We start from the raw sequence: 21,381 nt of genomic DNA on the forward strand, positions 1-21,381 counted from the left end.
CCTGTCACATGAGGAGACCGTCTCTGTAAATATCAAATTCTACTGACTACAGAGATTCATGTCTCTTCGTTGCTCCGTCGCCCCACTATAAGCGCATGCTACGGATTCAATGCATTTGTTTTGAAGCGACGTCGCGTCGCTGTCGCCGGCACTATAAGCGCAGCCTAAGACACGTGAATGTGCTCACAAGTAATATTTATATATATATATATTTTTTTTAAATTTTATCTTCAACTTGCCTTAGCAAACTTTATACTGAAATGAGCAAACATGAGCGTGTAACCCTGCTGGGTGACTGTCCTATACGTTAGTACAGGGGACCCTTCGAAGGACCTGCGTGTTTATTACTCTGCAATGCACTGATTTGTACATGAAGACTGAAATAATCTTACATTCAAGGTCATGTTTCTGAACACAACGGAACTGAGAGTTTTATACTGACTGCTGAATCGTCATTTATCCATGGCCACAATATTTTAGGCCCATATTTACTAAGCAGTGCTATTCCACAAGACACCTTCATGTGCCAGACTGCAGTAGACGGCCTGTAGGGGGACTTCAGGTGCTAAAAGGCATCTTCGAATAACACTGCATTGTCATTATGGGCCTTTATGTCTAAAATATATGACACTGATCAAGTCAGGCTGGAACAATCTGTAGCAGTCTGCCTGCTGCATGCGGACAAGGTGTGGATAGTTTTAGTGTGTATTGTACGGTGTAGAAAGGTATACGTTCTTTCCATACAAAACCCTATATTGTACATGACATAAACTTGTGTTTGACTGGGAAGTGAGTCAAGGACATGTTCCGTTGTTCCATTTTTGAACACTTATACAACAAACCCCATTGAATCCCGTTTTGATGCTGGAAAATAATATAGCATTTCACGGAGTAGCAGGTAAAGAAAATGACGCTTGCAATCTTGGAAGAATTGCAACGATAAATCGGAAGCTAAAGCAACCGGCCAGTCTTTGTTAGGACTGAACTGCTTGCAAGCCACAAATCCGGCTGTTGCCAGGTTAGAATGATTAATGTTACGGCCCTCTGTCACTGAGCAAAGAAGGGTTGAGTTGGCCTCTGATTCGTAACCCCATTATTACAAAAGGAGCCAGCAATGAATTGTACAGAAGGTCATCTTCAGAATCACTAGTTTATCCTGGAGCCAAGAATGCCTTAGGACAGGGGTGCGCAAACTGGGGGGGGGGGGGGGAGCGCGGCGGTTGCATAGGCCCCACGCTCTTCCCCAAAGCATTTAAATTAAATGCCGGGGATCTCGTGAGGCCTCTGCAATGCCCCTTACCTTGTCTTTGGCTACGCATTACCATGGCAACGCGGCATCAAATGACGCCTAAGACAAGGTAAGGAGGGGGGGTACGAGCAGGGGGGGGGAGCAGGCAGGGGGGCGCATTGGGAAAAGTTTGCGCACCCCTGCCTTAGGACAGGGATTCTCAATGCCAGTCTTCAAGACTCCCCAACAGGTCAGGTTTTCAGGATATCCCTGCTTCAGCACAGGTGGCTCAATCAGTGGCTCAGTCTTTGACTGAGCCACTGATTGAGCCACCTGTCCTGAAGCTGGGGTATCCTGAAAACCTGACCGGTTGAGGGGTCTTGAGGATTGGAGTTGAGAACCTCTGGCTTGTGACACTTTTGGCTCCTATCAGGGTAACTTCACGGGAACTGAACTCCTGCAGTGCATTCTTTTCAAGGTAGATACCTGTGACAAGTCAAAGGCACAGAAGAGCTAGGATTGTCACCAGATAGCATGTGAAAATGCAATCCCCCAAATATCTTTCAATAGTGAGAAGGTCAACCAATAATACCAACAGTTAGGGAAGCTTAACGGGAACAGGTGGAGGAAAACGACGGAAAGCTGGAAGAGTTTAGGCTGCAGTCAACGTTATTCAGATTAGGCAGAACAAAAAACATGCCATCAAACATAAGGTTTCATTTGGTAGCATATAGCCAAAGTAAGATGTTCAGATAAAGCAATCATCTCTTCTGCAGTGTTACGAAAACTACCCACAGGAATGTTTCACTCGCACATACTAGGTTTCTGGGATACGTAGGATTGCCGGAGGACAACTTACACATCCCGGCTTTGGTTAAAGCAGGGGGGCGCAAACTTTTTTCCCTGCGCCCCCCTGCCGGCTGTCCCCTCATTCCCGCGCCCCCCCCCAACCCCAACTTACCCGCACTCTGGCGTAATGACGTCACGTTGCCATAGCAACGTGACGTCACATGACCTCGCAGCGTCATTTTGACGCCGCGTTGCCATGGCGACGCAGGGAGGAAGCCGCCGAAGCCACGGTAAGTTAGGTTTACAGATGCCCTGCAGCTCCCCCGGCACTTAATTTAAGTGCCTTCGGGAAGCGCGCGGGGCCTCTGTAAACCCCGCGCCCCCGTCGGCAGTGTCGCGCCCCCCCTGGGGGTCGCGCCCCACAGTTTGCGCACCGCTGGGTTAAAGCATTAAAACACGTGAAATCTTATATGGGATATTGTCAAATAAATCAGTTCTGTAGTATTAGATAATAGTGACTGTTTATTTATTTTTTGTTTTATTCAACTCTTGACATTTTTAATGAGTTTTAAAGCATCTGTTGATTTCTATAGCAGGTTTTAACCCACCTCCCAGCAGTGCAATATATTTGTAACACTTTCCTGTGTGGGATAATTTGTGGCAAATGTTCCCAGTAGTTTGAGCTGTAAACTGTAACAATATATAATGTTACCATAGTCATACAGTATAAGGATACATTGTAGCTGCTGTTGCACAATCAGAATTTTGACAGATTTATAATAGAAGCACCAAACGATTCCCAGCTTAGGTAAGAATGTAGAATTATACATTGCCACATGCTTTACATATAAAAAAAAGTTGGAAAGCAGTATTGCTGCTTTAAAGGGACACATTTGAAGGTACAGTACAGATGCTAATACATTAGCACTCCAGGTTGCAGTAATCAAAAGTATATTTATTAATCACAGTTTCAGCCCTGAATAGGCGTGTATTAAAGATACCTTAGATTACTGCAAACTTGGGTGGTGCTGCATCTCTACAGTACCTTCAATTTTGTGATTACACAAAGAGGGATCCTGGCATGTGTGGAAGTAGTTCTTGCTCCCATTCATTGAATTATGGGACACAAATAGCTCTGAATTCTGTGGTCTTTTGAGTTCCCCCTTTTGCTGTATCTCAGTTAAAGGGAAAGATATTTACTCAGCCAAGTTTCAGGAACTCAATGCGACTTTTCAACACTAGGGCTGGAGACAATGGGGGTGATGTATCATGGCAAAATTGACGCAAGTTGCGTCATTTTCAACTTGCGTCATACATTTGACGCAATGCAAGCAGAAAATGTGTCAAAACACACTTCTATTTGCCCTTTGTTTACATTGATACACCTTCCCCAATCTCTTGCGGTGTAACACACTTTATGCACGGGCAGCCAGTGTATGAAGAGAGAAAGTCCCCAGTTATCAGGAAGGAAGAAAGGTGACTGTGGACCATATTTAAAAAGCAGTGCCACCAAACACCTTACAGCCCCATTCACTTGAATGAGTCGGAAGTTGTTTTCCGGTGCTGGAAGGGGTCTTTTGGCATAGCACTGCTTAGAAAATATGGCTTCATATGTCTGAAGAAAGAAGGAACTGAACTGGTTTCTCCAAAGTGAGCAGTCACTGCTCTTCCCTCCCCCGGTCTCACGTGCAGTTCTGGCACCTGCCTTGGCTCTTCCATGTGGATCTGAGCACTGGATGTTGGAGGCATCTATGTCCTTAGCCGGCTGACAAGTTTCAGGACTAACACATCCCAAAGCTTTACAGAACGGATGAACAATGTACCTCTAATATATCTGACACCTGCATGTATGTTATCACTAATTGCCACTATTCTATTATGACTATTTCCCGACTTATGCTTGAAATCCTTTTATCTAAGTGTGCTTCAGGTATGTACTGTATGAGACATTTTAAAGATGGAAATCATCATTCTTAATGTAAAAGCTGTCTTATGATGTCAATAAAACGGAGGTGTGTTTAAGTGACAGCAAGGCCATAATATACAAAAAGGCATTTGCCATTGGATTTCAAGCTTATGACCGTTTATGTCCATTTTACCCACACCGTGGCCACCTCCATCCTTCAGACTTTCATTCATTGTTTGCCGTCCCACAACATTGAACTTGTCGAATTATAATTACCACTTCCACCTTTGTTTATTAGATCACATACAGGGGAGCTTCTCTCCCCATTTTCTATACAAAAAGGCAAATGACAGGCATCTATAAAGTAGTGATCTGTGAGATTTCATTAATTTCTGGTACATTATAATCGTTTTCTACTTAGGGCCTGATGCATCGGAAGATCTTGCTTGGATTTTTCGTTTAAAGCAGCAGCCAGCTTACTGTAGCTCGTAATGTTATAATTTCTCCATAATGTATTGTATTAAATATTTAATAACGAAGGGCTATATTTACAAAGCGGTGTTAAGTGAATAGCCCGTAAGGTGTATTATGGAACAGCCCCACTTGGTGAATATGGGCCTAAATATCTAACACAGGAAATAAATTTAAAAAAAAATAATACATACTGAAAGGAAATGCCAAAACTACTTTGTGCAGCAGGTCCCTCTGGACGTAAAGGGGGTGAGTACTTAATTCTTTTGCATGTTAACCAAAAACTTGTGTGATTGTTTCTTTATGGAGTTATGCACGCAACCGTTGATATAAACATACATATATTATATACTTAGTTCACTAAACATATGTGCCCCTCTCCTTGAAGGGAGTGCTGCTGAGTTTCATTTACGCTGCATTACATATAATGTGAAGCAGGTGGGTTTGTTTCACGTGAGGCTCGTGGGATCACACGCATGGTCTCAGTTATATATAAGACATTAAGGGTCGTCTTCCTGGATATCAGCATTATGAGAATATGTGCAGATATTTCCTGGAAAGTATTTCTGCACTGCTGACTTCATCAGAGCTTTTCAGCAAACATTAAGGATACAAGAAAATGAGAGCATCTATTAATAAGGTGTTGAAGGTAAATGTGTACCATGGTCTCAAGTACTATTATAGGGGGCATCAGCCTTCCCATGGTAACTAAATTGAAAAACATACCCACTGCACTGAAATAGAGGCAGCTAGAGCCCAAGGAGGAAAAAATCTGAGAATGAGCAGGAATAATGATAGGACTTGAAATGTCAGTTTGCTAGCATGTAGCGAACTGTATCTTCCCTGAGGTATAGTAGATGCAGAAAAGGGAAAGCATTCACCTTTGTGAAATCTGCATAGCAAATAAAAGTACCACCTGTGAGCACAGTCACATCTCAGACAGGTCCACAAACCTGCATTTCCCCATTATCTCTTGGGCTGCGCTTATAGTGCCGGCGATAGTGACGGCGCATCAAAACAAATGCATTGTTATTGTTATAGCAACGCGACAGAGCGATGCTTTGGTCGCGATCGCTGGAAGTCATCCCAATTTGATTTTTCTAGCGTCGTCAGCACTATAAGTGTGCTTCCACTGCAGCCAGGGATTCTGGGTAAAGACATGCAAATGAGCGCTCACATTGCAATAAGTGATGCACAGTAAGTACTCATTTGCATCTCATTGCCCAGAATCCCTGGCTGCCGTGGATGCATTGTATGCCAAGAGATAATGGGAAAAGGCAGGTTTGTGGACCTGTCTGAGACGTGTGAATGTGCTCACAAGTGATATTTTTATTTGCTGTACTCTGTACGATGGAGGGGTTTTGTCCCTTTTTTGCTCACCATAACTTACTTTGTGTCTGGTTGAAATCTGCATTGGCATTTTTAAGCCTAACCCTTTAGCTGGCAGAGGGACCTGCTCTGGGACCTGCTCTGGGACCTGCAGAGGGGCCTGCTCTGGGACCTGCAGAGGGGCCTGCTCTGGGATCTGCAGAGGGGCCTGCCCTGGGACCTGCAGAGGGGCCTGCCCTGGGACCTGCAGAGGGGCCTGCCCTGGGACCTGCAGAGGGGCCTGCTCTGGGACCTGCAGAGGGGCCTGCAGATGGGCGTGCTCTTGGACCTGCAGAGGGGCCTGCTCTGGGACCTGCAGAGGGACCTGCAGAGGGACCTGCCGAGGGGCCTGCCCTGGGACCTGCTCTGGGACCTGCAGAGGGGCCTGCTCTGGGACCTGCAGAGGGGCCTGCTCTGGGACCTGCAGAGGGGCCTGCTCTGGGACCTGCAGAGGGGCCTGCTCTGGGACCTGCAGAGGGGGCTGTTCTGGGACCTGCGGCGGGTCCTGCTCTGGGACCTGCAGAGGGACCTGCTCTGGGACCTGCAGAGGGGCCTGCTCTGGGACCTGCAGAGGGACCTGCTCTGGGACCTGCAGAGGGGCCTGCTCTGGGACCTGCAGAGGGTCCTGCTCTGGGACCTGCAGAGGGGCCTGCTCTGGGACCTGCAGAGGGCCCACTGATTGATGATAAAATGCACCTTTGTGTTGCGTGAAGCAAGACATGCTTTGTGCTGAGAATCTATCTTCCCATTAAGATGCTGTGCTGCATCCTAAGTACCTGCTTAGGACCTTTCTAGTGTGTAATTTCCTATCATCGCAGAAATGATGATTTTGCAGCCGCATGTTTCTCAAAACATTGATTTGTTTCCCCCCTCCCCCCAATAAAAATATTTTTTTTATTAAGCCCTGCAAATTTGGCCCCAAATTTCTCCAGCCATTATCCACTGGGAAGTTTCAAAACACAGTACAGTATGTGGGGTTTATTATCAGGAACAGTAGGAGACGTGGATGGCTTACTGTGGGTTTTATCAGAGCTGCTTTAACCCTTTGAGTGCCCTGAGATGTAGCTATGCGATCTGGCCCTCAGGGGTTCCCATACTGTAGTAGTTACGCAAAGAAAATACATTTTTTTCCGTTTTGCTAGGGGAGGTCCGTACAACACTGATGAGCGACGGAAAGCGGGATGACTCTGCCCCATCTTTTCCCTCGTCAGTGACGGAGCGGTCACGTGACTGCGGGATCAAACGGTTAATAAGGTCGCGAGACTCCACGTCACAGACATGATGCCACGATCACTGTAGAGAGGCCTGAGCAGGAGTGTTTATCAAAAAGAGAAAAAAGTACCTTAAAGCTGCAGTTCAAGCTGTCGTTTAAAAAAAAAAAAAAGTTTTATTTTATATGTGCATCAATACAATCTACACACTGACAAGTGATTAGCTAAGTTGCTGATCGATCCGTTCTCCTGTAATCGATCAGTGAAATTGGGCTGGGAGTTCACTAAATGCATCCTGGGTAATCTTCTGCGGCACTGACAACCAAAGTTCTGTGAGGAAGATCATGTGACCAGGCAGGCACTAGCTTCAACTGGTTCACTGCTAGAGATAGCAGGGCTCAAAAAGGTAATGCTGTTTCAGAAGGGGAAGGGGGTGTAAGTTTGTATATGGCTGCTATAGGAACAAAAATGCCTTTTACATTAGAATAGAATATTAAAAATGTCTTTCAAATTGTTAAAATAAAATAAATAAAAATAAATACACACGTAGGATATTGCTTGAACTGCAGCTTTAAAGAACAATAATAAAAATAGAGATGAATGTTTTTAAATATGCATATATTCAATTTTTAGCACACCTCAGACTAAATTTACCTTTGCTAGCTTGTTAAGGCCTCTATCATTCACATAGTGTGCTCAGACATCATTCAGATACAAGGCATCTTCTAACCCCAATTACTAGTTGTCCTTATTTTCTTTCTGAAAACCCATTCACCCTACTGCAATCATTTCCCTTCTTTCCCCCATGTAATGTCTTGTATCACTCCCCTGCTTTCTGCCCAGAGCAAGATATACAGTACTGAGCGACAGAAGTGGAACGTACACAAGTGCCAAAAAGCGGCAGTTTCCCCTGATTATTATTATTTTTTAAGTTGGGTGAACAAAATCGAAAATTTAGGAGCCGGGCAGAATTTCTAGCAAGCAGCGTTTTTACAGACAACTATGTGTGTCAGAGTTTGCGTGTCAGTGTGTATCTGTGACAGACGCACACCCACTCACTGACTGACTGACACACATTGTCAAAATATAGAGCAGGGGAAGACTCCGCCTCGCTCCCTATCTTACCCGCTCTAGCCCCCCCCCCCCACCCGTAGCACAGCAGGATAGGTTGCGCTGTTGCTGGTCATGGTGGTGACTGGCAGTCGCCACAGGTCACATTTTAGGCGTGTGCACCCCAGATTTTTTCACCATCCCGGTAATTTACCAGGAAGCAAAGTATGGAGTTTCCAGAGCTGAAATTAATGCGGTTCCAAATATATTTACTGGTAAAAGCGTGTTCCAGTCCCATCCAAGAGAAACAATATGGCGGTTTCAACCTCCCACGTTACGCTGGCCAATAGGTACCTGCATCATCATCCGTTGCTGCTTCCTGTTTGGGCCGCATGACATGGGAGTTTTTTTATTCTAGGAAGTACCGGTGCTACTTTTACCAGTAACTATCTAGGGAACCAAGGAGTCCCCGGAGCTTAAATTAACACAGTTCTGCTAGGGGGGACCTGGCCATTGTGGGGCGGCTCTTGTCCCTGCAGCGTCCGCCACAGCGGGCGCTGCAGTAGCCAGCGGGGACCTGGCCTAAGAGTGATATAAAGAACTCCCAAGCCAAATCTTCAGAGATCGATTACCGGAAAACGGATCGATCGTCAACTTAGCTAATCACTTGTCAGTGTGCAGATTGTGTTGATGCGCATATTGAATGGGGAAAAAAAATGTTTTTAAACTGCAGGCAAGTGCAACACAATAGGGGTTACGCCGTTAATAGAGTGGCTGACATCAGACTGCAGTTCGGTGTCTCTAGAAAGGATTTCTTGCGCTAACCAAACAAACGTAGTGTTACACTGCTAGGAAGCATTGAGCATTAGATTTAGTAGCAGTTCCAATCCTTAATTAGTTGGCGCCATCTGTTGGCTACACAGCAAAAAGACAATTTTCTCCAAAGTATTTATTTACTGTAACTCATGCATTTTAAATGTTGACTATACAGTTAACGTGAAATAATTAGGAGGAAGAGGAGAGGGCGTCTAGGTTTTTTTCTTCAAAATGTGGATTTATTCGGCTGCACTCCGACCGATGTTTCGACTAACGCAGCAGCCTTTCTCAGGCCTGTGGCTCGGATCCGAATGCCCTCTGCTCTCGCTTCCATGATTTCTTGAATTACAGACAGCAGCGGGTCTGACCATGAGCTGGGATGTATTTATATTTCCACTACACATTTCAATGAGATAAGACCAGAGATGGGCAAAATACTTGCAGACATTTGCCGTTGCCTCGCATGTGGCATCTCCTCGCAGGCGCGGATATCCGCAGCTGTCTCCGATACGCACAGTCGCCTCTCTTTTGAGTCTTTAAAGCTTTCCCACGCAGGGCACCAATGCGAATGTCTGCACATTCGCGTGCCAATACCATGTGGAAACATTCGCGTCAAAATAACGCATTCGCGTTCGTCGGCGGAAGTTATGACATCGCAGAAAAGGAAAGGCGGAGTGAATACGGCGGCGGGTTTAGACACATAGGCCCGAATTTTTAATTGCCAACTCCAAAGGGCGAAGATTTGCTCGCAAACAAAATTTTAGTAACAGAATTTTGGCCCATTTGCTCATCTCTAGGTAAGACCACCCTACTGAATTGTCTTTAATGTTTGTGAGTTGTGCTCAACCAGCGGTGCGCAAACTGGGGGGCGTGGGATTTTCTAAGGGGGACACGCGCCCCCAGGTATGTAAATTAAATGCCGGGGGAGGCGCGAGGCCTCTGCAACTTCACTTACCTGCTCTTCCCTGACGCGTCGCCATGACAACCCGGCGTCAGGGTCAATTTGCAATGTGTCACGTGACGTGACGTCATATGACGCGTGGAGCCCGAAAGCAGGTAAGGAGGGGGGGGCGTATGCATGCGGGAGCAGGGACAAGGGGGACCTGTTTTCAGTGAAGGTTAGTTACAAACAGCTCCATTGCTATTCTAGAATCTGCTCTCACTCCTCATTGACAAAACCATATGCAGGAGCTCCGGCCTGTAATTCTCACATGTGTACGTATACAAGCCCCGGTGCAAAGGAGCATCTATTAGAGCTCATAAAGATACGGATAAGAAGTACAGCGTGACACTGTGTTCATTTGCATGTCATCACCCAGAATCCCTGGCTGCAGTGGAGACACTGTTTGCCAAGCGATAATGGGGAATAGCAGGGTTGCAGACATGTCGGAGCCATGCAAATGCACCACAAGTGGTATTTTTATTCACTGTACAGTTTATAAAGAAAACTGCAGAAACCTGCAATGATTTGCAACGGCAATGTCGTACCGAGTAAAAGTCTCGTCGGGTCATGTTAATAATAATAACAATATGATAAGAAATTAACAAAAATGTGCTAGAATGATGCTTAATTTACAGGATTAACCTACTATAATGATGGTTCCTGTGGCTCAGAAAGAGTAATTATCACTCAACTCTCTACAAATGTATATATATATATATATATATATATATATATTTTTTTTTTTTTTTTTTTTTTAAAGGGTGTGTGCCGAGCACGCGCATTTTAAGTGAAACTTCTTTGTCTTTTGTCACTGTTTTGTCACAGAAATTGTATTTGTGATGCTGATGTTTAAAATTAAAAATCAAAACACAATTTCAGTGCCAAAACGCAAAGAAGTTTGACTTAGAACGTGTGTTTTAGCTATTTGCACTTCTATATTTGTAGTAACTGTGAATTCCTCGTGTGTGTATCACTGAGTATGTGCACGCCAGCCAGTGTGTGTGTGAGTCAGTGTGTGTGTGTCACTATGTGTCAGTATGTGTGTCACTGTGTATCATGTGTGTCACTGTGTGTTTGTGTCTTCCAAGTATAGCGCTGGGGTGAGGGGGCGCACCATATCCCGCAGGCTCTCACAGCCCCCCCCCCCCTTTCCTCCCTCTGGTGGAGCTGCAGGGACACGGCGTATCTCCCGGCCAAAGAGGAGATCTCGGGGGAGCCGGGGCACAAGCGATGCTGTGGGGAGGTGGGTGACGGCGGCGCTGTGTGCTCGGTGCGGGGGGAGTGTGTGTGTGTGTGTCATCCAGAGGATCCAGCGCCGCCGCCTTCCTCCTCGTTACCGGACACGAGTTGTCCGAGTCCCCCGGCCCAGAGCAGCCCCCATCTCTCCTCCCCCGACGGAACTGCGCCCGGATCTTGCAGCCCCTGTCCAAAGAGATCTCGGGGGAGCCGGGGCACAGAAGTTTGGTACCGGACGTGTGTGTGTGTGTGTGTGTCGCTTCCTCCTCTCCGGTGACTGGTGGGAGCTGGCAACACTGACCTCACTGATGGCCTCTTCTGCCAGCAGTGACGTCACTTCCGGGACTGTACTTCCGTCACCTTCAAGGCAATTTACTGCCAGGGAAATTTTTGTGTGGTAGGTGCCGGTAAAGCAGTTTCACTTCAAGAAGGATCATAAGCATAATAAGTCTTGTTACCACTATCATGACAACCTCAGTTGTGTGTGATTAGCAGCAGCCATTTTATCTTCCGTGGGAGGTACATTTTCACAATGCAACTGTAGAATGTATAAAGGATGGCATTGCTGATAGCAGCAAAAGGACTTCACAAAACAGTAAAAAGAAAGATTGTTTTAGGTGAGGGGAGGGGATTGCAGCTTTAAATGCAGTTAGGATAAAACTTTGTTTACTGGTATAATATTCAACGGTGCACATTAAGTGCATTATCAAAGGAGCCAGAGATGTCAACCTCCAAAAGATCAAAACCAGTAAGATTTGGGGGGTTCAGGACCAAACTATGGTATTTTAATGGTAAAGCACTGATTTATTAGCGAGACTCCACTGAAGTCTATGGGGCCTATTCTCATAATTCCAAAGTGGAACAATCCACTTCTAAAGCGGTTTGCAATAGAGAATAGCATTTTGTCTCGTGCGGTTTGGCAATGACAACTCCGGAGCTACTAGACTAGGCCGCCATGACGGGCTGATTTTAGAAAATCTGTGATACCGACTCCAAATCAATGACACAGAAAATCAGTAAGAGTCGACACGTCCGAAGCACATCGTTGTTTTTATAAACGTAAAAAAAAAAAAATATCTGCATGGAAATTTCATGTTTTCCCAATTTAAAATCCTCAGTCAATCTCATTATGAAATGAACATTGTTTTATTGTCTACTTCATGCTCTGATTACCTCCATATTTCCGGAGCACTTCAAAGCGTATGAAAGAACAACTAATTGCAAGCCTGAATAACGAACATCCCCAGACTGCCATATTTTTATTACATAATGTTACGTGTCATCATCAACAGATCAGATAAAAGGAAAAGTGCGTATAAACAGAGTCTCGCACACAAACAAGATATCAGATGCTACACACACCTTGAAGGGAGTGTATCGGAAAAATCGAATGCACAGATGCGGAAATCATTTACCAAACAAAATTAGTTGGTTTTTTTTTAATAGCTTTCAAATGGATTTATTTCTGTGATTAATCTTGTGCTATTTCTGCCCCATTGTCGCACCAGTTTGTCAGCCGGTAGACTGGGGTATACAGCTCTTGAAGCTTTAAGGCAGCAGTGCGCAAACTGGGGGGTGGGAGATTTTGCTGGAGGGGGGGTGCGGGCGGTTGCAGAGGCCCCAGGTTTCCCCCCAGGCATTTAATTAAATGCTGGGGGATCGCGTGAGGCCCCTGCAACACACCAGTTACCGGGATTCAGCCGGCTGTGTGACGCGTCGCCATGGCAACGCGCCATGTGACGTGACCCCGCAGCATCATTTGACGCGGATACAATGTTGGGGGGATGGGGGCGAGAGCCGGGGAAAGGAGGACAGGGGGGCGCAGCTTCAAAAGGAGGAGGAAGAGAGGGAGAGATGAGATGAGGGGAGCAGTGGAGGTGGGGGGTGAAGGAGAAGACAGAAGGAAAAGAATTGCACTGATTTATTTAAAACAAACCTATAACATTTGTCATGTTTTACGGTTTTAAAAATGTTATACTGATTAATAAAAAAAAGTCATGTGATTTGGATTACATCAGGCAGGCGGGGGGGGGGGGCAACTAATATCACGGGTGAAAAAGGGGGCTCAATGTAAAAAGTTTGCTCACCCCTGCCCTCAAGTAATGGAGTTGGCCCCACCTGGTGTAGACTGTTGAAAATGTGTATGAAAAATGGCACCCATTATGAAGCTACGGTTTAAGTTATGTAGTCAGAGGAACTATTTTTATGCCAAGTGAAGTCTGAGGCCAATGCAGACTACTTTACGTTTAAACAAAAGCTAGACAAAAGGTTATTGAAACACTGGATGAATACTTAACATACCAGCTAAATATGCAAGCAAATGTCATGTTAGACGGTGAGCGGAAGAGGCAGTTTAGTGTAACAAACTGACAGGTGCAGCTGTTTCGGTGACTTAAATAAGACGTTCTGCTGGAATGATCTGATCGAGTACAAACAGAATGGGTACATGTTTCATGCAGTTGATGTTAGAAGTTTCCTTAGAACAGATAGATACGTTTTCAGAAACGGGCCAGAATAATGTTCAGCTGGAGCCCCAGGTTCATTTCTTTTATGTTAACACCCGGCTTGACCCTGTGTAGCAGCCTTCTGGAGTCACCAGAGGTCTGGGATAAAATAACATGGTCGACACAACTTCAATGCACCAGTACTGTTTTTAAAAACTTGATGGAAGCTACAGTATGTGGCAAAGTCTCCCGGGTGCAAAACCAGAACAAAAGAACCCAAACATACTTATTAAGGCAGAAAATCCCAGTGCATCCTATGGGACCCTTTTCTTTGATAAATCTTTTGCAAGTTTTGCTCTAGTTTCGCCCAAGTGTTGCAGCCAGAAGACTTTAATACATAACCCCTATTGTGTTTCAAAGCCTGCAATAACCCGGTGGCCAGCATGAGCACTTATTTACAATAAAATATATATATATTTAAATAAGCTTTGTTTTCTTTGCTAAAGGAAGTCACATAGGGGTATTTAAGGAGGAGAGGAGCCTCGGGACAGTAGATATTGTAAGTAATGTTTATAAAGTAATAGCACAGACCAGCCCCCCTGTTTATTATGCTGTAGATAGGGACAGTACTCGTTAAGTTAGGATCCCCAAAATAAGGAATGGAGTCCTGAATAGTTATTGAAAAGGAATACACCACGCCACAGAGGGCCTCAGGGAAGAGGGCTCCCAGGAGCCGGCGGATCCGCTCTAACCGCGGACCGGTGCTAATATTCCTCATCAGTCTGTATGGAAGTGGCAGTTCCCAAATAGGTCCAAGGTATTGGGTCACATAAGAAAGACCCATCAGGATTCTCTTAGGGGCCCAGAGTAATCAGATTAATACAGATGATGGTTCTGAAGCAATAAGGGAGGCCGGGTCGCACACTTACTCAGAGAAACTAAGTCTAAGTACCTTCATTTGAGTGGTTAAGAGTGGGTACTGATGGAAGAACTGTATTCATGTATGTCTGATATAAAATACAGTACAACGTTATTAATGTGTGTATGAGCGGTCCCTGTCAATGGGACATGAATAAATTACTGTTGTACTACACAAATTTCCCATTATTCTACAACCTCGCCACCTGAATCCAGCACCCAAGTGAAGATGACCCATGCGCAGAAGCCATATAATACACCAAGATGTAACCCCCCTAGAAGCCGGGCAGGGACGGTTACAGTAGTTATGATTTTCATTGTGGTGTTTGATTACACTTACATGTCAACACTTGAGACGTTAGTGCTCAGAGGGATTAAACCAATTCAGCTGCATCTCTATTCCTTTGCTCACTCAAAAGTTTCCCTTGTGTTTGCTCCCACTGTACTTGCTTATGCTGTTTACCTTTAAATAACATTCTGTGTAACTTGAAGTGAAGTAAACTTACCAATACCTTCCAATTAGACTTTCATTCCTTAAAGTGCAGTAGTGTGGACTGAGTGAGAATCAATGTGTATATTGCCTTGTCAATATGTACACGTTGTATTTAATTATTCATTATTAATTATTATATTTCACAATTAATATATTTTGAGGTTTAGTTTGTTTGCTTTATTCAATAGACAGATTTATTATATTAATTTTATTATTATGTTATATATTTATGATTACACTCAACTATTGAATATAGAAATAAGGGAATTTTTTTTCTTCTAATATTTCATTATATTATTCAATTCAATTTGTTGGATTTAATTACATTTATGAAGCGTAAATATAGAGATTTCTATAGATATTTATACATAAGCGTGTTAGATGTCAACCTTTTATTCATAAATGAGATTTTCTTTTATTCATTAAGTTAGTTGAGGTATTTTTTTGATGAGGTTAATTATTGTATCTTGCGTTCTTCTCAAGGATGTCTTCTTTCTATCCCCTTTGTATCTAAAGCCCTCTCCCGCCTTAAACCTTTTTCATTGGCTGCCCCACACCTCTGGAATGCCCTTCCCCTCCGTACCCGACTAGCACCCTCTCTATCCACCTTTAAGACCCACCTTAAGACACACTTGCTTAAATAAGCATATGAACAGCACTGTGGATATTCTGAACACATCTATATCTATAAGTCTCAAATAATGTTTGTGTGTGTATGTCTTCCCCCTGTGTTCCCCCTGTGTCATTGGCAACAGACGCACCAAACGCCCCCCTCACCCCACCCCGCACCCCGCACATTGCACCTTTTGTCCTCACTTGGATTAGGAATCTCACTTAGCAGGACCATCCACACCACTACCATCCGCCGCCGGCCTCACCTCTCCCCCACCACCAACCCCCCTCCCACCGCTCACACCACTCTGTGTCCCTGTCTCCCGCTGAGGCCCCCTGCCCCCGGGTATCACCTCCACCTGCCCCCCCCCTGGGTAGCGCACCCCCATGCCCCCCGGGTGTCACCCCCCCCAGTGCCCCCTGTGTCGGTCCACCCCGGACCCTGCCCCCCCTTTCCCCGGTGCCCCCGTCACATGCGCGTTGCACGTGTGCTCCAGCGGCCTGCGCACGCTGCGGCTACAGCCTGCGGCTGCTCCCGCTCATCGGGCACTTCAGCCTCCTACCGATGCCGGCTCGCGCCCGCTCCAGGTTGCCGTGCGCTCAGCGGCCTCCGCTGCATGCTCCGCCCCCCACCCGGGACCGACCGGTCAGAGCACCCGGACAGGAGAGAGGCGCCTTCTGGACCGGTGGGAGCGCGGAGACTGGACGGAGGTGGCTGGTGTCCGCCGGTGGGGGGAACAGGCGGGTCCTCACTGCAGTTGTTGTGGGTGCCCGAGGACATGTGTGTGTGTTTGTGACAGTGTGTGTGTGTGTGTGTGTGTGTGTGTGTGTGTGTGTGTGTGTCAGTGTGTATGTGTGTGTGTGTGACAGTGTGTATGTGTGTGTGTGTGTGTGTGTGTGTGTGTGTGTGTGTGTGTGTGTGTGTGTGTGTGTGTGTGTGTGTGTCAGTGTGTATGTGTGTGTGACAGTGTGTATGTGTGTGTGTGTGTGTGTGTGTGTATGTGTCTGACACTGTGTGTGTGTGTGTCTCACCATGTAACATAGAATTATATTATAATTGAGTTAACAAATCTCATTTAATCATTGGACATTGCACTAAAATGCACGGACTGAACTCCCAGTTGAAAAGAAATGGAGGTAGAATGACTTTGTATCAGACTCTGAAAGTTGCATGCAATGCCAAAGCTGTCTGAAAGCCGCAGAGCTGTAGCATAAATTGAACAGCTGCACTTACATTTGTCTCATTATTTAATCTATGCATGGAGATAGTGTCATTCTTTCTCCATCTTTTGAGAAGAAACGGAGCCTTACAATTCACGCGGTTCAGAGGATGTAGGCAATGAATGCAATTCATTTAACCCAATGTAACATGCTAACTGAGGCCTGTAGTGAGTAATCTTTCTCACTGTAGAATGATGGACTTTAAATTGTTTGGAAATGGCCTTATAACCCTTCTCAGATTGATGGGCAGCAACAATTGCTTCTCTAAGATCATTGCTGATGTCTTTCCTCCTTGGCATTGTGTTAACACACCTGAATGCTCCAGACCAGCAAACTGCTAAAACTTCAGCTTTTATAGAGGTGGTCACACTTGCTGATGATCAATTAATCAAGGGCATTTGATTAGCAGCACCTGTCTGCGTCTTAGCATCTTAATTCCTATGGAAGCAGTACGTGTGTACTTAGTTTTTCACACGTGGCTTCTCCATGTTGGCTTTATTTTTGCTAAATAAATGATGACACGGTGTAATATGTCATGTGTTGTTGTTCATCTGAGGTTGTATTTACCTAATTTTTAGACCTGGTAAGGAACAGATGATTGGTATTATGTCCTGATATGTAAAACCATGGAATTCAAAGAGGGTGTACTTTCTTTTTCACATGACTGTATGTGGCATGTGAGCAAAAGGAGTGGCTCAGTGAGTAAAGGCACTGACTCTGAAAACAGTTTGAAGCAGGGGAACCTGGTTAGGGTGACAATATTTTTCCCGGGACAAATTTTACCCATTGCGGCTCTCATTGTGAATGCGCAAAACGGCAAGAGCCCATCGCACATGGGTGCTCGCCGTTCATGCGCGATGGACGCTCGCCGTTCGCGATGGACACTCGCTGTTCGCGATGGACACTCGCCGTTCACGCATGCATGAAATTTGGTCCGGGAAAAATATGGTCATCTTAACCAGGTTTCCCTGCTTCAAACTGTTTTCAAAGTCAGTGCCTTTCCTCACTGAGCCACTCCTTCTGCACATTTGCCACATATGTGTCGGATACACTGATTGATACATTCTTGACATCATAAAATAGTATAGAAAAAACACATACAGTAGTAGTAGTAGTAGTAAATCTTTACGCTGCTGGAAGAACAGCCGCACCCATGCGCCAACAGATTTCCGGCATTTGAGGCCATGTGATTGGTTTTGTAGCGATCACATGCTATGCAACAACAGCCACCCTGACTGACACTTATGTATGTATCAATGTATGTAGACATATTAAGATTAAGGCGGCAGAGCAGCATCCCCAATGATATAGCCAGGCGGCAATCAGACTTGAGACTGGATTGCAGGTATGAGGTTAGGGTGGCTAGATCTGTGTGTCATCGGCACGGAGCTGATACCTAAAGCCAAAAGATAAACTGAAGTTAAGCCCCATGTGGCCTGATTATCACAGAGAAAACAAGCATTTTCAGCATGACACGCCTGGTATGTCAATATAGGACATGCCAGGGCCCCTAATATACCAGGTACATCAATAAAGCAGCAAAAAGGTTAAATAAATATAGTTTATCAGGCACATTTCCTTTCCCTTCATGTCCGTAGAGTACAACTTTACCAATAAGCGCTGCATCTGGTTCTCTCGTTCTCTTTTCCTTGCACACCGCTGTTTAACACAGATATCAGTTCTTAGTTCATCTCTTATTGGCATATACATGGTTAATAATAGAGTTCTCAAACAGTGACAGCCCAATGTTCATATATCTTGCTCTTAACAGCTTAACATTGCTACACTAAAGTATTGTCGCTATTTAAAGATGAATGGTTTCATGGCCCAGAAGTTGAGATGGGTGAATGTTTCACCCACAGTTGCCATTTTTCAGTAAGTAAAAAAAGTCTCCACAGCCTGAGATCTGGGCTTTGCAGGAGAGGCGAGAGATTACCTTATTTGACAGGTACAGTATTACAGATGTGTTTTTAACAGGTATCTTTTCACATAGATTACATCATTTGACTCTATTGGGAGGTATGCAAGTCAATGGGTACTAAATAGGACTGTCTCTTCCCCCCCACCCCATAACCCATATTTTAGGGTGTGAAAATAGATTATTTGGCGAATATTCATATTTTTCGTTAACATTTAGAATCATTGGCCAACCAAATTTGGGCAAGTTCGCGTCTCTCTCGTCAGATAGAGAGGTTGGTTTGTTTAAAAAAATGCGGCAAAACCAAATGGCCGCCGGTGTTTTGCTGTGACTCACCCTGCCACCGGAAACTGCTGCTGCCGCAGGCCACTACACCGCTGAGGTAAGGTGTAAGGTGCCTTACCTTAAAACCCCTACCCGAAAACCCCTTATCCTATGCCCTTACCCAAAAACCCCATACCCTATGCCCTTACCCAAAAACCCCATACCCTAAGCCCTTACCCGAAAGCCCTTTACCCTATGCCCTTAGCCGAAACCCGGGATCTGGCATTACAACAGCAGAACATTGGTAAGTTTTAATAAATACAACTAGCAATGGAGCATTTAAATCACCAATCCCAGTAACTCTAAAAACGCAAAAAAAATCATTAAAAAAATCTAAATGGGGGAGCTGAACTGTGCTGTTTTTAGCTCGGGACCCCCTTATTCCCAAGATACTTTTAGTTGCCTGTGCTTATTAAAGTTCCCCTTTGGTAAATAAATCAAAAAGGCTGCGAAATACCACAGGCCAATAGGAAGCCACAATGGATGATGTTTGTGGCCTCTTATTGGAAGAATGTGCCATTTCTTAAAACCTAGGAAGTAAACTGGATACCCTGAACTAAAACCCTACAAATCTAGGTAACCGCTACATTTCGGAACCGTTACATTTTCTGTAGGGGTCCGTCCATGCGCATATAGGTGTATTTCAGCCCAGGGCCAATCCAGGTAAAAAAAGATTGTGGGTGGGGGGGGGGGGGGGGGTGGGGGGAAGAGGGTGTTAAAAAAATTAAGTAGGGGGGAACAGCCCCTGAAATATCTGTGACTGATCCAAACGTGTTCTGGTCCACAACGCTGCTGCATTTTTATGTAAATGGAGTTTTGGAAAATCGGGATTTGTCACAATATTAAGGTTGGCTGCCAATGGCTGACCGTCATTGCTTTGTGTGGTAAACTGCCTCCCGTTGTTATTACAGCAATCCTAACATTCACATATTTCACAAGTAAATAATATGACAATTGAGAAACGCAAGCACATTTATATTTAAACATTTCTCTACAAACACACTGACATTTATACAAGGGTACATTTGCCATGTTAAGGAGCCAATACAAAAAGTTCATGTTCTGTTAAAGCTAAAGACAAAGAATGTGGTTTCAGATCAACTATTTTATTTAAAGCCATCAACTTTTGGTTATATGGCAAAGTACCATGACGGCAATTTTGGGGGGGTCTTTGGGGGGGCGGGGGTTGTGCATTACCACAATGGATTTGTTCCAGGGGGTCACTGACCCCAAAAGCTGTGGAGGAGCACAACATGAATGGGGTAACTGGTATTATATCATTAACCTCTTTGGAGTCACTAAGGCTATCTATGCTATCCTTGAGAAGACCACATTAGCCTCATTTGCACCAGACTTGTTAATGATAAAATAAAACAAACCTACTGCCCTACCATATCCACATTGCGTTTCTGCACGGCCTACCCACTGTGGTAACCCACAGGGCAAAAATGTATGTAAAAGCCTCACTGACACTCAAAGGATTAATAACCATTTTATACTCTATACATTGAAATGTATATTTTAATAATGTTTTTGAAGGTATGTTTATTTTTTTATTTGTACAATTGCCTAAGTATATCCCTAATTCCCTATTTTGGCAAATAGGGCTGTAAGTCATTCTAATAGAAGGGGAGTTGTTAGGGGTGTTGAGTGTGGTGGGGGGTGATGAGGGTAGGTGCACAGGGAGGGTGGTTAGATCCAACGGCAAAAAAAAAAAAAGAAGCGGTACAGATTAACCTCTTAAATGCCATGGGGTTAACCTCTTATGTGCTTTGGGGTTAACTCCTTGTGTGTCATAGGTGTTAGTAAGGCATTGCAAAGAGTGTGTAAGTAGCCTAGTGTTAGGACTTTATTAATCCATTTGCAGCACTTAGTGGCTACTACAGTAATCGTGAGTTGCCCATGACTAGCTGGCCACTTGGGCTACTAAGGAATTAATATATTAAAACATCGATAAAAGTTTATTTGATGAACTTGTATCAGGTATTCTCTCCCCTCCAAGTCCTATTTCAGGGTCTGGATGGGAGTAACGCCGAGACTTTAGTAACATTCTTTGAAGATACTAAAGATACCGCAGCGTTGGCGTTATTATGAAATAACGGGACATGAACCCTACGTTAATGAACTATAGTATGGCTGTTATATTTGCATATAATTACCTTAGTAAGGCGTCAACCCCCGTTCCTGTTTTAGGTAACTTTATCTGCCTTGATATAGTGGGGTTTAGTCAATATAGGCCATCAACTATGCTAATTCATATTTCTTCTGTTTGATGCTCTTATTCATTAACCTTATCATTTCCCTACAATCTTTCATATCAATTAGAAATGCATTGTGTCATAAACACAAATATTATACAATTATTTGATAAATGTATGAAATGCTGTAGGATTCTGCGACACATTGCCAAGCAATACTTGGCTTGTATCTCCA

At 44.6% G+C, this 21,381-nt stretch overlaps 2 protein-coding genes across 3 annotated transcripts in view; one reads left to right on the forward strand and one right to left on the reverse strand.

Moving 5' to 3' along the window:
* Nucleotides 1–21,381, reverse strand: part of CMSS1 (cms1 ribosomal small subunit homolog) — a 340,967-nt gene that overhangs the window by 73,445 nt on the left and 246,141 nt on the right.
* FILIP1L (filamin A interacting protein 1 like) overlaps nucleotides 1–21,381 on the forward strand; it is a 288,762-nt gene that overhangs the window by 30,837 nt on the left and 236,544 nt on the right. The window lies entirely within an intron of this gene.

This window comes from Ascaphus truei, chromosome 3, assembly GCF_040206685.1.
Source record: "Ascaphus truei isolate aAscTru1 chromosome 3, aAscTru1.hap1, whole genome shotgun sequence".
Taxonomy (NCBI): domain Eukaryota; kingdom Metazoa; phylum Chordata; class Amphibia; order Anura; family Ascaphidae; genus Ascaphus; species Ascaphus truei.